Genomic DNA, 14257 nt, shown 5'->3' with positions numbered 1-14257 from the left:
AAATATATATATATATATATATATATATATATATATATACACATGTGTATGAATGGACTTATCTGAATAGCTTATAAGCAGTTGCACGCGTGTGTAGATGTACTTCAGAAATTATTAAATTTTTGCTGCCTGAGATTTTATGGCCATTTGCTTGGTTTTATTTATTTTTTATACTTTTAGTTTTCTATGAAAGAAACTATTGTGCCGGCTTTGTCTGTCCGTCCGAACTTTATTCTGTCCGCCCTCCGATCTTAAAAACTGCTGAGGCTAGAGGGCTGTAAATTGGTAGGCTGATCATCCACCCTCCAATCATCAAACATACCAAATTGCAGCCCTCTAGCCTCAGTAGTTTTTATTTTATTTATGATTGAAGTTAGTCATAATCGTGCTTCTGGCAGCGATATAGGCCAGGCCGCCATCTGGCTGGTTAAAGTTTCATCGGCCGCGGCTCATACAGCATTATATCGAGACCACCAAAAGATAGATCTGATGTCGGTGGCCTTGATTATACGTTGTAGCAGCTGTACAGAAAACTCGATGGCGCCGAAGAAACTTCGGCGCATTTTTTACTTGTTTCCTTTACGTGTTACCCCACTTCCACGCATTTTCGTTTCATTCTCCTCATGCACCAGAGGGATTTTTCTAGGTGGCCTGTCCTATCCATTACAATTGTTTAATTTTCTTCCATTCGTAAATACAAATCGCTGGGTTTGAGTGTAACTGAGATAGAATAAAGTTCGGGAAGGATTTAATCGAGGGAAGGAACGAGAGAAGAGTGTTGCAAAAGAGCGGAACAGACCCAACTGCTGTTTATGCTATTTACTTATTGTGTTTTATGTAATCATTAAGATTCCTTACATTGCTAAAATATATTCACAATGTATTGAATAAATTGTTGTTCATTAAAAATCAACAGGTATATCAATAGATTTTATTACTGCTAAAGATTAAAAAATTTAAACGGTTTTTAACTTTTACCAATAATACAGTATATTCATATAATTATGAATATTTAATGACCATTCCCTACATTACTGGCAGTTGCGTTTTTAGTACTAATATTATCATGATCATTATCGTATTCTCCTTGAAGATATCTTTGATTTTTAAAGGACAGAAATATTTTGTATCCATCTTCTTATTTGAAACGCCGTAGAGTACTTTTCTTGTTTAGATAATCTTTACACCCACCTGCTATTTTGAATTCATTATTTCTGACCGGCATTCTATATTTATATAAATATTTTGATCAAGAAATGACGTAATTATACGCAAACGAGACAATCGCAGACATACGAATAATCTAAAATCCAATGTAAAACAAGCTAACCATGCGCCGAAGTGTCTTCGGCGCAATCGAGTTTTCTGTACAGCCGCTATAGCGTATAGTCAAGGCCACCGAAAACAGATCTATCTTTCGATGGTCTCGGTCTAATGTTGTATGAGCCGCGGCACACGAAACTCTAACCACCGCCCGGTGGTGGCGGGCGGTGATGGCCTATGATGACCTATTCTATATCGTTGTCATAAGCGCGATTACGGCTAACTTTAACCTTAAACAAAATAAAAACTACTGAGGCTAGAGGGCTGCAATTTGGTATGTTTGATGATTGAGGCGGATGACCAACATACCAATTTGCAGCCCTCTGGCCTCAAAGTAGTTTTAAAATCTGAGGGCGGACAGAAAAAGTGGACGGACAGACAAAGCTGGCTCAGTACTTTTCTTTTACAGAAAACTAAGAGGAAAAGAAAAAAGACTTGTCAGAAAGAAAGAAAGAAAACCCGTTGTGAAGAACCCGTTGTAACTCCAACGGAGGGAGACCACCTGGGGGTTTCCTGTTCTCAGAGGAATTCTGTTTACCTGTAGCTCACCTGTAATTTGACACGAGGGGGTGACACTTCTTCAGCATCGCTCATTCGATCCCTGTTCCAGTCGTTTGTTTAGCTGAGTAATCGCATTCCTCCACTGAAGAGATCTCGGGTCGATAAAATTAGATTTCTAGACACGATTATCAACTTTTGGCAATTATATGTATTTTTTTAGATTTTTTAGATTTTTTAGACAAGACTGTCAAATCTTGGCAATTATATGTATTTTGCATAGTGTCCCTGGAGAATTATGGTGTCTCATTAGGGGATTTTTAAATAAGATTATCAATTCTTGGTAATTATATGTCAGTTTGGGGATATATTTGGTAAAGTGTCCCTGAAGAATCATGGTGTTTCAGTATACAGGGGATTCTCGCCTAAGATTATCAGCTCAGGGTAATTATATGTCAGTTTGGGGATGCATTTTGTATAGTGTCCCTGGAGAATTGATAGTGTCTCAGTAGGGGGTACATTGTCCCTGCGTGGGGTCTGTGCTGTCGCTAGCCGTGTCTTTTGAAGTAGAATTATAAACATTGATTTTTATCGTGTATATGTTTTTTAATAATAATAATAATAATAATATTTTTTTCTATCACAGTCATCCTATTGGACTGGGTGGTTTTTATAGTGTGGGGTTCCGGGTTGCATCCTGCCTCCTTAGGAGGCCCCATCACTTTTCTCACTGTTATTATTATTATTATTATTATTATTATTATTATTATTATTATTATTATTCAGAATATGAACTATTCAGAATATGAACCCCGTTCATATGGAACAAGCCCACCACAGGAACCACTGACTTGATATCCAAGCTCCAACGAATATTATGGTGTTCATCCGAAAGAAGTAACGCGGGACCATGCTTATTTTCTAAGCGCAGATTTCGCTTGCACAGACTCTTCACGTTTCTCTCACTTTTCCCGTAGACACAAGAAGTTTTCTTCCCACCGCCTTTCGATACAAGTCATGAGAAAGTCGAGTCTGGAAGACGGTAGATGAAATTGGTTTTGTCTCCTCGAGGGAAATTCGTCCGCGTTAAAAAAAGCCTTTACTGCTCAAAGATAGTCATATTCCTTACGATAAAATCTTCCAAATCGTTCCTTGTGTAATATATACACACATGCATACGAGTACTCATTGTGTCGGCGTTTGTTGACGCAGAATGTCAAGTCTATACATAAGAAACTTCTTGACAGACGTCAAGAACTTAGGTAGTAAATATCTATCCGAATAACCACATACAATGTTCATCTGTTATGTTAATGGGTATCATGTCGATGATAACATTAGTTTGATTATAGTCAAGTAAAGGTTCGAATTGATGGTAAATCACAGAAGTCTTAGTATATTATTATTATTATTATTATTATTATTATTATTATTATTATTATTATTATTATTATTATTATTGTGTTTTGACCTGAACTTCATGATAAATCATAGAGGTCGTAGTATATTATTATTATTATTATTATTATTATTATTATTATTATTATTATTATTATTATATTATTATTATTATTATTATTATTATTATTATTATTATTATTATTGTGTTTTGACTCGAACTTCATGATAAATCATAGAGGTCTTAGTATATTATTATTATTATTATTATTATATTATTATTATTATTCACTCTGGTCTTCTGCATTCACTGTAAGAATGTAGTGGTAGGAGTAGTATTAGTGGTAACAGCAGCAGTATTTGGTATAGTTTATTTTACGATTTTTCGTTTGTTAAAGAAGGACTAAGTTTGAAGTCCTGACTGTACTTTAATCCCATTTTAACACGGCCAAGTTCCCCAGTCATGCCGTGGAGGTGTTTATATATTATCACCTCAAGTCAAAGAGTAGGTTTCCTTTTGGTCGTAAGTTCGCAAAACACTTGACCTCAGCGAATCCTGTTTCATCTCGTAGCTCAAAAGAAAAGACTGTAATGGAAATGTAAGCTGCCGATACTGCCGCTCAGTGCATCAAGAGTGATTGAATTGAATACAGAATTTAGGCCAAAGGCCAAGCTCTGGGACCTATGAGGTCATTCAGCGCTGAAACGGAAATTGGCAGTAAAAGGTTTGAAAGGTGCAACAGGAGGAAAACCTCGCAGCTGCACTATGAATCAGCTCTTAGGGGAAGGTGAAAAGTAAGATGGAAGAAAGAAAATATGAAAGGAGGTACAATAAAAGGAACGAAAGGAGTTGCAGCTAGGGTCCGAAGGAACGCCGTCAAGAACCTTAAGCAGTGCCTACAGGGCGCCGCGTGAGGTGCATTGACGGCACTACCCTCCCGCGGGGATTAAGAGTGATGAACAATCGACAAGAGAATGTGGTGATTTCTCTCTCAGCTGAACTTCGTAGCACAGTGGAAAGCGGGACCCCACATGTCTGCAGCAAGGAGGATGGTACTGATACTTGCAGCGTTCCTGGAGGCTCCGTTGTAATCTCGCCCCTCGAGGAGATGAGGATAAAAAGAGGAAATGGTGTTCTGCTCAATGACCCGAGGGCTTCTACAGCTCCTGCTACACAGACTAAGGTGCGCTGTTTGAATTATTATCCGGGGGTTCAGGCGAAGATGCAGTGCATTGCTACCCTAATAGAGTTCAACTTGTATTTTAATATTATACTTACATTTAGTTTTTTTTATTTATTTGTTTGTTAATTTTTCTGTTTTTCTAGTGACTGTTCTCTTTCTTGTTTTCCCATTACCTTCTGTTGCTTCTTTCGAATGAACACCATATTCTCCGAAAGCCTGAATGTCAGGTCAGTGGCCCCTGTGGTGGGTTTGTACCATATGTTCATCTTCTGAATAATAACAATAATAATAATGCAATAACAAGAACAAAAGGATGGGGCCTATTTCCGTTTTTATTATTATCAGTCTTGGTACGTAGAAAATTGAATATTTTTCACAAACCAAAGCTTTGCCACCATCATCCTGTCGAAGGCATGCTCCCCTAGAGTTCACAGAGATTTCCAGGAAGAGTAAAAACAATTCTCGCTAACTCCACAATCATATTGCTAGTAAAAAGCTCAGGATTTCTGAAGTTTGCTGAAAGACATCGCTCCCGAGATCTCAGTAAGGTAGCCAATATTTCTGTCTCCCAGTAGTCGCTTCCTGGTACGTTGGTGAACACCTCTTCATAATAAGTATATCCCCTTATTTAAGAAATCAGAAAAGAGACTTAACGATGGGTCCCTGTTTGGCTTTGTCAGAATGTTTCGAGGTCCAGTTAACGATTCTTCCTCCGGTTGTTGGGAACGCTGGCGGTTTTCCAAATTAGAACTGGTCGGTTAGTTCCGGCAGTTAGCGTGACCGGTTTCTTTCGGACAGTTTATCACTGGTCAGCGGCTTCGGTCTTCCGATCTGGTGGAACTCAGCAAGGTGGATCAGGTGGGGAAACAAAAGAAGGAAGCATCAAAATGAAGTTCTGGAGTACCTGATTTCTGTCTTCTGATTTCTTCCATCTTTTTTTTTTATGATTGCACCCCTGCCATCAGTGTGCCTGAGTTAAGGAGAGAGGTACTTCTTTCCATGTTGTATCAGGCCTTATCAAAAACAACTGAAGTCTAAATTAGCATCACTGCAAGGTATAGCAGTGGGAAAAAAAAATACATCGACATCTCTATTCCCCTAAAGAAATAATGATAGGATGACACAGTATTCAGGCGACTGGTCCCCTGGGGCACAGTCAAGAAAGACTCGAGGGAGAAAATTACAGAAGAGGGCAGTCAGTCCCGCACAGTCCCTGCCTTTGCCACGGGGCATTGCCATTAAGTTCAAGGTCGTTTTGAAAATCCCGTGCGCCGAAGATGGATGTTCCAGTTTGCGAAATGTTGTTCTGTGCACCATAAAAACAGATCTTGATATATAAGTGGAAGTTTCGCCGTAATCGTACATGGAGACATAAGTCTGACAACCATTCACTCAAGGATTTAAAAAATCGTCAAGATTACGTAATTATGTCAAGTATTACGTTACAGGTAACGAAATTCGTCATGATAACAGTCGTTGACGTCTAGGCGTAAGAATTATAGTAATTACAGCTCTTGACATATATATGCCAGAGCTGAAATCACGTACTACCTAAACAAAATTATGACGTTCGTGATAGCACTCCTTGGCTCATGAGAATGCAAGAATCACTGCAGTCTTTGATTGCGTGCGCAGGAAGAAAAAGGAAATCTTAAGAAACTTCCTTTTACAACAGCCTGATGCAATGAAACAGGTTGAAAAACTGTAATGGATGTTTTTCTATATTACAACAAATTCTCTCAGCACTGCATACACCCCATTTTGACTCTGCAGACAGTCCGCCCTTCGTAGAAAATAAAACAATTAATTTACAAGATCCACAGGCAATCTTATTTCCAGACAGACCCATAGTAAAACAAACCCTGGAGGTGTGAAGGGGTTGGGGGTAGTACATGAGTGTGCCTCACGAGGTGCACTGTAGGCATTACTTAAGGTTCTTTGCAGCGTCCCTACGGCCACTAGCTGTACCCCCTTTCATTTCTTTTTCTGTTCCTCCGTTCTTATTCTCTTTCTTCCATCGTACCTTCCCACTCTTTCTTAACAATAGTTTGAATATTAATTTACACAGGTCATAGCGCTTTGGACTAAATCTTATATTCTGATTCCAATTCCAATTATCATGACTGGACCATCTGACTAACATGGAATTTGTCACATGAATTATATGGGATTTGATTCACACATTCTTTGGTATTGTCAGAGAGACCTCCAACAGTGGTTTCACTGCATTGCTGAGATATTAAATGCCACGTTGACATCAGGGTTTTAGGTAGATAGGAAATATCTTCAAGATTGTTACAATATGGCCAAACGTGTAAACTTGATTTTATGTGTTTCTCTGTAGTTATTTACCATTAAAAGTCTTTTTCGTCCTCAGTTTATCGCCTACTACAATATCAGGGCATCTTATTATCTGGCTTTTATTTCTGATAACACCTATTTCATCATTAATGCGTTCATGACTACAAAAACGCAATGCTATTTAGGACGCTGACATTAGTACTGATATCTTAATTTACCATTGTGGTCCAGATAAAAGTGAACGTGAACGAAAATATTAGTGTTTTTTTTTTTTACACACTAAGCTCGCACTCATTGTTTCTCATGTGCATACAGGCATCCAAAATGGGAAGGTTAAATTAATTTTTGATGTTTGTAGGAAATTTCATAGATGGCACCAATTCATTTAATCTCTTAGAGAATTTATTATTATTATTATTATTCAGAAGATGAACCCTGTTTATACTGAGCAAGCCCACTACAAGAGCCACTGACTTGAAATTCAAACTTCCAAAGAAGGTGGTGTTCATTCGGAAGAAGGAACAGAAGGTAATGGGAAATACAGGAAGCGGAGATCAGTTATTAGAAAAACAGATAAAATAAGTAAATAAATAAATACAATGTAAGAAAATGATTAAAACACAAATTATGTCCTTAGCTTATCTAAACCATTTGACATTGTCTGGAGTAATGGCAGTTAATAACATTCTGCTCTTGAAAGCTAATAGACGAAAACAGTCGGAGCAACATTGTTTCATTTTTGCTCATGGCAGTTTGCGTTTCAGCTTAGCGTGTTCTTGTGGGATCTCTAATCTTACCAACTGTTGTTTTTCCTCTCCGGCATATTCTTCTCCTTCGTTTAACGTGCTCTTTCCCATTTTTCATGTGGGGTAATATTCCCTAGAAATACGCTTGTCACTTGCCAACTGTCCACGCTCACCCGTTATCAGGACGGAAGAGTTGTCATTCGACATACATGATTTTGTTGTGTCAGTTGTGAATTTTATTGGCCTTTCAAACTTTATTACATATACAATATATATATATATATATATATATATATATATATATATATATATATATATATATATATATATATATATATATATATATATGTATATATACATACAGTATATGCTTGCCAGTAGAGGGAGACAGTTTGGTCTATGAAACAGAGCAATAACTTTCTACCTTTTATGTTTATATATATATATATATATATATATATATATATATATATATATATATATATATATATATATATATATATCTCTATATAGAGTAAAAATTATACTTTTAAAATGTTTTGTACATTGCATACTATTGCTTCAATAGATTTCTTCAACATAACCATTAACGACTGAACAGAGTGTCAAATATATATTGTAAATTAGGAATGTTTTCTCGCTATAGATAAAAGTCTGACTTTTGACCCATAAATTTACTAAGGAAGGGCAGACTAATAGCATTTTTTTCCAGACCCCTGACCTAAAAATTGTGTAAAAAAAGAAAGCCAAATCAGCAGACTTACCTTGAGTTCCTGATCTTATTCAGTTTGATGTGTGCGTCCCTCAGAAGCTTCTCCTTCTGCAGGATAGATTCTCTGGCCTGTTGGAGGTTTTCTGTAGTTTCTAGAAGTTTCTGCCTTGTCTCCTTCTAAATGGCTTCTCGTCTCGGCAATCTCCATAACAAGAGCTTGATTGTCGTACTGAACTTTCTCCAAGGCAGTGTGGGCTGCCTTCAGACTCAGCTCAGCACCCCGGAGGTCCCTCTCGCGCTCTTGCAGGTCACCAACAACTCTTTGAAGATCAGCCTGTGTAGCTTCTCTTTCCTCTCTGGCTGCCTGGAGTGCCTCATAAGTAGCCTGAAGCTCTTTTTCTAGAGAGTAATCCCCTGCAATGAAGGCTGTGTTGAGAGGGTCCTCCGTAGTGTTTGGGCCCTCAACCTCTGTTTGGCTCTCTTTGGAGGAAGAGGAAATCAATTTGTTTAAAGCTATAGGTGATGTACCTTCACACTGATCTGCCTTGATAGGCTTGCTCAGAGCAGTCAGTTGCCTAACTAGGTCATCAATGGTGTCCTCTTCATCAGTGAGGGATAAATCACGAGTTGACGAGCCCAGAGAAGGTCCGTGTGACCTCAGTGTCTTGACTTGCAGTGCTAGATTTTCAGCATCTGAGCTCTGGAGCGCTATACGCATATCTTCTATGACTTCTCTTAAACACTGCAGTTCCTGCTGCTGGAGGAGAACCTGTTTTTTCAGAAATGCATGCTCAGAATCTACTGGCTGTAGGGCTATGTTGGAATTTTTGTCAACGTGTTGCTGTTGTATTGCTGACTGTTGACACTTACAGCACACAACCCCTGCAGCAGGGCATTCAGCAATCATCTTGTTCTCATCTGCGTCGAGTCCAGCACTCACTTCATCGAGACATTTGGCAATATTGTCTAAAACATCGTATCGTCTCTGTACCTGCACTACTGATGTAACCAATTTTGGATTGGTGGGCCTCCTGGATGCTAGTGGTATAATACTTTCGGTTTTTGCTCCCATGATGAAACTCTCGCAAAGCTTGTTGTGGAATTCAGTAAATGATAAATGAATTGGACATTCATTCTCCCTTGAACTGTCGGCATTCATCAGAGTATTGCTTACTGACCCATTCAGAGTTAGATTGGATCCCATGCACTGGCACCTTTTTGAATAAGATTTCTGTTCTTCCTTCGTATCCTTCAAACCCAAAACATTGCACAGAGCTTTAAAGTCTTCCACATGAACTTTTCCCTCCCCAGAATGATCTAGATAGCGGAAAACCTCTTCAATATACTGGTCAATACCAAGAGCCAATACCACAACCTCATTCCTAGGAAATTCAGGCACTTCTAAGTTATAAGTTAAAGCAGACTTCAGCCACGATTGTCTTCCCATTGTTAGTGAAGAACTTCCTCCCACTTTGATTTCTTCTTCAATTTTGAATTCTGGGAAATATCTTGCGCTTCACTTCCATCTCCTCTTACTCGAACAGCACAACTAGAGCCTTCTGAAGAGTTCTGATCCTCTGTTCCAATCATATCCAATTGATTATTTCCTCCCCAAAGATTAAAAGTGACATCTGTGGTTACACCCAAACTTGGTTTCTGGTATGTTTTTTCTACACTCTCCCTGTTCAGATCATATGTTTTCTTATCGTGGTTCTGTTCATTGTTCACGGGAACTGAATGGATGGGACTTAAACCATTGCTATTATAATTGTAAGGCCTCAAGGTATTGCCATAACGTAAACCACTTTCAAAACTGTTTTCATTACTGGCATTAAAACTACTTGTACCACTCTTAGGAAAGCCAGCACAGGGGACCCCAAAACAGCCTGTAGGAAAGTTTACATACCTGCTGTTTGCAAAACAATAGTCTAACTCTTTACTGTAAGGGTCCTCTGATTCACTGGTGTAGGGCTCCGCCACTAGCCACTGCTGATCAGCTGCCAAAGGCTGTTCACACGTGACTCTCTTTGAGATTCTGCGGTCGTGCGATTCGCTGTGGCTCCTGAAGCTGGTGTAACGTCCTGTCTGGATGTCCCGCAGCATTTCTGAGGCATCCGAACCGTAGGAGGAATAGTCGTCGGATATGTAAGCGCTCAGTCTCTCTGCCTGAGATTTTGAACAGGGCCCCGGGGGATTATGTCGATTGACCTTGGGATCCTTAGACTTGGTGGAATCTTTCTTGGGCTTCTCCTTTGACCTTGACCTTTTCCAGCCAGCAAAGGGAGACTTGGGCGACCTGTGGCTTTTTGAAGACATTGTTGCTGTGTCGTTGCTGGACTGCTTGTGCGCTTCTTCGTCCTCTTCCTCGATCTGAGATCTCGAATGGGACTTGGCGGTTTGGGAGCGAGGTTTGAGGGCGGCTTTCACGCCTGCGACCAGGCCCTTGGACCCGCCCGCACCAGATGGTCGGCCGCGATCCATCCCATCTGATTTGCTAGAAAAAAGGAAGAAAGGACTTGGGTGAATATGGTCATTAGGTAATTGATAACGAATATGTAAATGAATACTATATAGAAACTGTTGCATTATCAAACAAGTAAATAGGTGAATCAAGGAAACTGTGCTAAGGATGTGGAAGCTCATGAATAAGAGGCGAGAGTTACCAAAGTAGAACTGAAGTGAAAGGAGAGATTGTCATTATGGCAAGAGTTAACAAAGTAGAACTGAACTGAAAGGAGAGATTGTTATTATGGCAAGAGTTAACAAAGTAAAACTGAAGTGAAAGGAGAGATTGTTATTATGGAAAGAGTTAACAAAGTAAAACTGTAGTGAAAGGAGAGATTGTCATTATGGCAAGAGTTAACAAAGTAAAGCTGAACTGAAAGGAGAGATTGTTATTATGGCAGGAGTTAACAAAGTAAAACTGGACTGGAAGGAGAGATTGTTATTATGGCAAGAGTTAACAAAGTAAAACTGAACTGGAAGGAGAGATTGTTATTATGGCAAGAGTTAACAAAGTAAAACTGGACTGGAAGGAGAGATTGTTATTATGGCAAGATTTAACAAAGTAAAGCTGAACTGAAAGGAGAGATTGTTATTATGGCAAGGGTTAAAGTAAAGCAACTGAAAGGAGAGATTGTTATTATGGCAAGAGTTAACAAAGTAAAACTGGACTGGAAGGAGAGATTGTTATTATGGCAAGAGTTAACAAAGTAAAACTGAACTGGAAGGAGAGATTGTTATTATGGCAAGAGTTAACAAAGCAAAGCTGAACTGGAAGGAGAGATTGTTATTATGGCAGGAGTTAACGAAGTAAAGCTGAACTGGAAGGAGAGATTGTTATTATGGCAGGAGTTAGCAAAGTAAAACTTAATTGAAAGGAGAGACTGTTATCATGGCAAGAATTAACAAAGTAGAACTGAACTGAAAACAGAGATTGCTATTATAGCAAGAATTAACAAAGTAAAACTTAACTGAAAGGATAGAATGAATGTTAAGCACCCCCACAAAAACCCTCGCCACTCATACCTAAAATAATGTCATATCATTTTTCCCGGATTCAGCTTTGAATCATTTCGTTCTGATTTTTTCGTGTGTTTAGTAACATCCAGAAATTTAGAAAGTGAATGGATAAAAGCACCGAAATAAAAAAAAAATTACGAAAACGTATCACTAAACAAGAGAATACAATAACGGTTTGTCATATTAATTTCGTAAAAGGCTCGTACAGTTTCACGAAAAAAAAAATATGGCTACCAAACTGCTCTTCCAGAACTTTTGACTCTTAGCATCAGCTTTTGAAGTGTCATTCAAAGACGCCTAACGGCAAGAAGATTCTCGTACTGATAAAGCCAAATATTGTCGCTCTATCATTTTCACGAAGCGATTGTATCAAGAAAAAAAAACTTCCGATGCTACCTTGTGATGTATTTCAACAAGAATCCTAGAAGCTATGAATTGTGGTTTAAAGCAGAGGTGTACCAGCACCGAACGCATATGAATGTTTGTTCTCTTGTAGCTTGTGGGCGCCAAAATATAGTAACAGGCGGAACTTTAATAATTAGGTTTGTTTTATTACTTGAAAAGCTCAAGTTTCTCTGTCTCTCTCTGTCAGCACCTCTTCTCGTCAAGCCTTCAAAAGGGAAATCGAATAGATCGCAAAATTATTCAGAGCAAGGAAAAACCAGCACAGTGCAAGAAAGTCTACAGTAAGCTGAGGAGCCGTGGCTCAGAGCAAACGCCAAGACAGAAGGCTCGTGAAAACCAAGTAAAACGCCTCAGTCAGTCGCGAACAGCTGCAAGACAAGAAATGCGGACCCTCAGGTGGAAGAGACGAAGCATGAAAAGGCAATATTTACCCCCTCCCCCCCCACCAAACAACTCCCCACGGGACTCTTCTTTACGTGAGTCACTGCGACGACGCCTGGTACTGACTGCCGTGTGTTCTCACAGGAGGAAAAATTGACCCCTTCGAGATTGCACCCTACGCCGGATGTAATTTTCAATAAATGCAGCGCGTGTATGTGTGCGTCGGTATCAATTGCAGAAGTACTCGTGACCTCTTTTCGTATTTTTTTTTTTTTGTATTTTAAATGAAAGCTGTTGGATTGCCGCAACACTGCAATAGCGTTGATTTTTTTATTTTTTACCTTTCCGTATTTTTTTCATATTTTAAACGAAAGCTGTCGAATTGATGCTACACTGCAATAGCGTTTATTCTTTTCCCTTTTCGTATTTTTTTCCTATTTTAAATGAAAGCTGTCGAATTGATGCTACACTGCAATAGCGTTGATTCTTTTCCCTTTTCGTATTTTTTCCTAATTTTCGGTTGAATTTGCTTAAGCGTTTATTCTTTCCCTTTCGTATTTTTTCCTATTTTAATGAAAGCGGTCGAATTGATGCTACACTGCACAAGCTTATTCTTTTCCTTTTGCATTTTTTTCATATTTTAAAATGAAAGCTGTCGAATTTGCTACCTGCAATAGCGTTGATTCTTTTCCCTTTTCGTATTTTTTTCCTATTTTAAATGAAAGCGGTTGAATTGATGCTACACTGCAATAGCGTTGATTTATTTTACCCCTTTAGTACTTTTTTTTTCATATTTTAAATGAAAGCTGTTGAATTGATGCTACACTGAAGTAGCGTTGATTTTTACCATATTTTAAATGAAACTTTTTTCTGAAATAGCGTTGATTTTTTTTTTTTTACCCTTTAACTTTTGGCTTTTAAATGAAAGCTGTTGAATTGATGCTACACTGAAATAGCGTTGATTTTTTTTTTTTACCCTTTTAGTACTTTTTTTCATATTTTAAATGAAAGCTGTTGAATTGATGCTACACTTGAATAGAGTTGATTTTTTTTACCCTTTAACTACTTTTTTCATATTTTAAATGACGGCTGTTGAATTGATGCTACACTGCAATAGCGTTGATTTTTTTTTTTATACTTTTTTTAATTTTAAATGAAGTTGAATTGATGTTCACTGCAATACGTTGATTTTTTTTTTATAAATACTAGTTATCTCTTTACGATCTGTAAATATATTCTCTCTCTCTCTCTCTCTCTCTCTCTCTCTCTCTCTCTCTCTAAATCACAGTAGCTGTTATCAAGCAATCAGCATTTGTACTTGATCTACAATAATAAATTTAGATTTTGCGTACTTGAGTGCATCTTGTTTCCTCTTTCAATTTCAAATTAGTCAACTTATCTGTAATATAAGGTAATTGCGCGCCAAAGACCGGAAAACAAGAGAAGAGAAGTTAATATATTATTTCTCTCTCTCTCTCTCTCTCAACCTTCTTCAATCCAAGAGAGTTTAGTTCAGTATCTTCAGACGGAATGGCATCCAGACTCTCTCTCTCTCTCTCTCTCTCTCTCTCTCTCTCTCTCTCTCTTCTCAACCTTCTTCAGTCCAAGACAGTTTTGTACAGTATCTTCAGACTGAATCGACTCTCTCATCCTCTCTCTCTCTCTCTCTCTCTCTCTCTCTCTCTCGCAACCTTCTTCAATCCAAGACAGTTTAGTTCAGTATCTTCAGACTGAACGACATCCAGACTCTCTCTCTCTCTCTCTCTCTCTCTCTCTCTCTCTCTCTC

The 14257-nt window shown here is 38.4% G+C and overlaps 1 protein-coding gene and 1 pseudogene across 1 annotated transcript in view; one reads left to right on the top strand and one right to left on the bottom strand.

Moving 5' to 3' along the window:
* The window catches only part of LOC136852307 (RNA-binding protein 7-like), a 273240-nt gene that overhangs the window by 213438 nt on the left and 45545 nt on the right, over positions 1-14257 (top strand). The window lies entirely within an intron of this gene.
* Positions 1-14257, bottom strand: part of LOC136852310 (myosin-7-like) — a 209070-nt pseudogene that overhangs the window by 172965 nt on the left and 21848 nt on the right.

Source organism: Macrobrachium rosenbergii, chromosome 25, assembly GCF_040412425.1.
Source record: "Macrobrachium rosenbergii isolate ZJJX-2024 chromosome 25, ASM4041242v1, whole genome shotgun sequence".
Lineage (NCBI taxonomy): Eukaryota > Metazoa > Arthropoda > Malacostraca > Decapoda > Palaemonidae > Macrobrachium > Macrobrachium rosenbergii.
The sequence above is the reverse complement of the archived record's forward strand: the minus strand, read 5'-3'. Positions and strand labels throughout refer to the sequence as shown.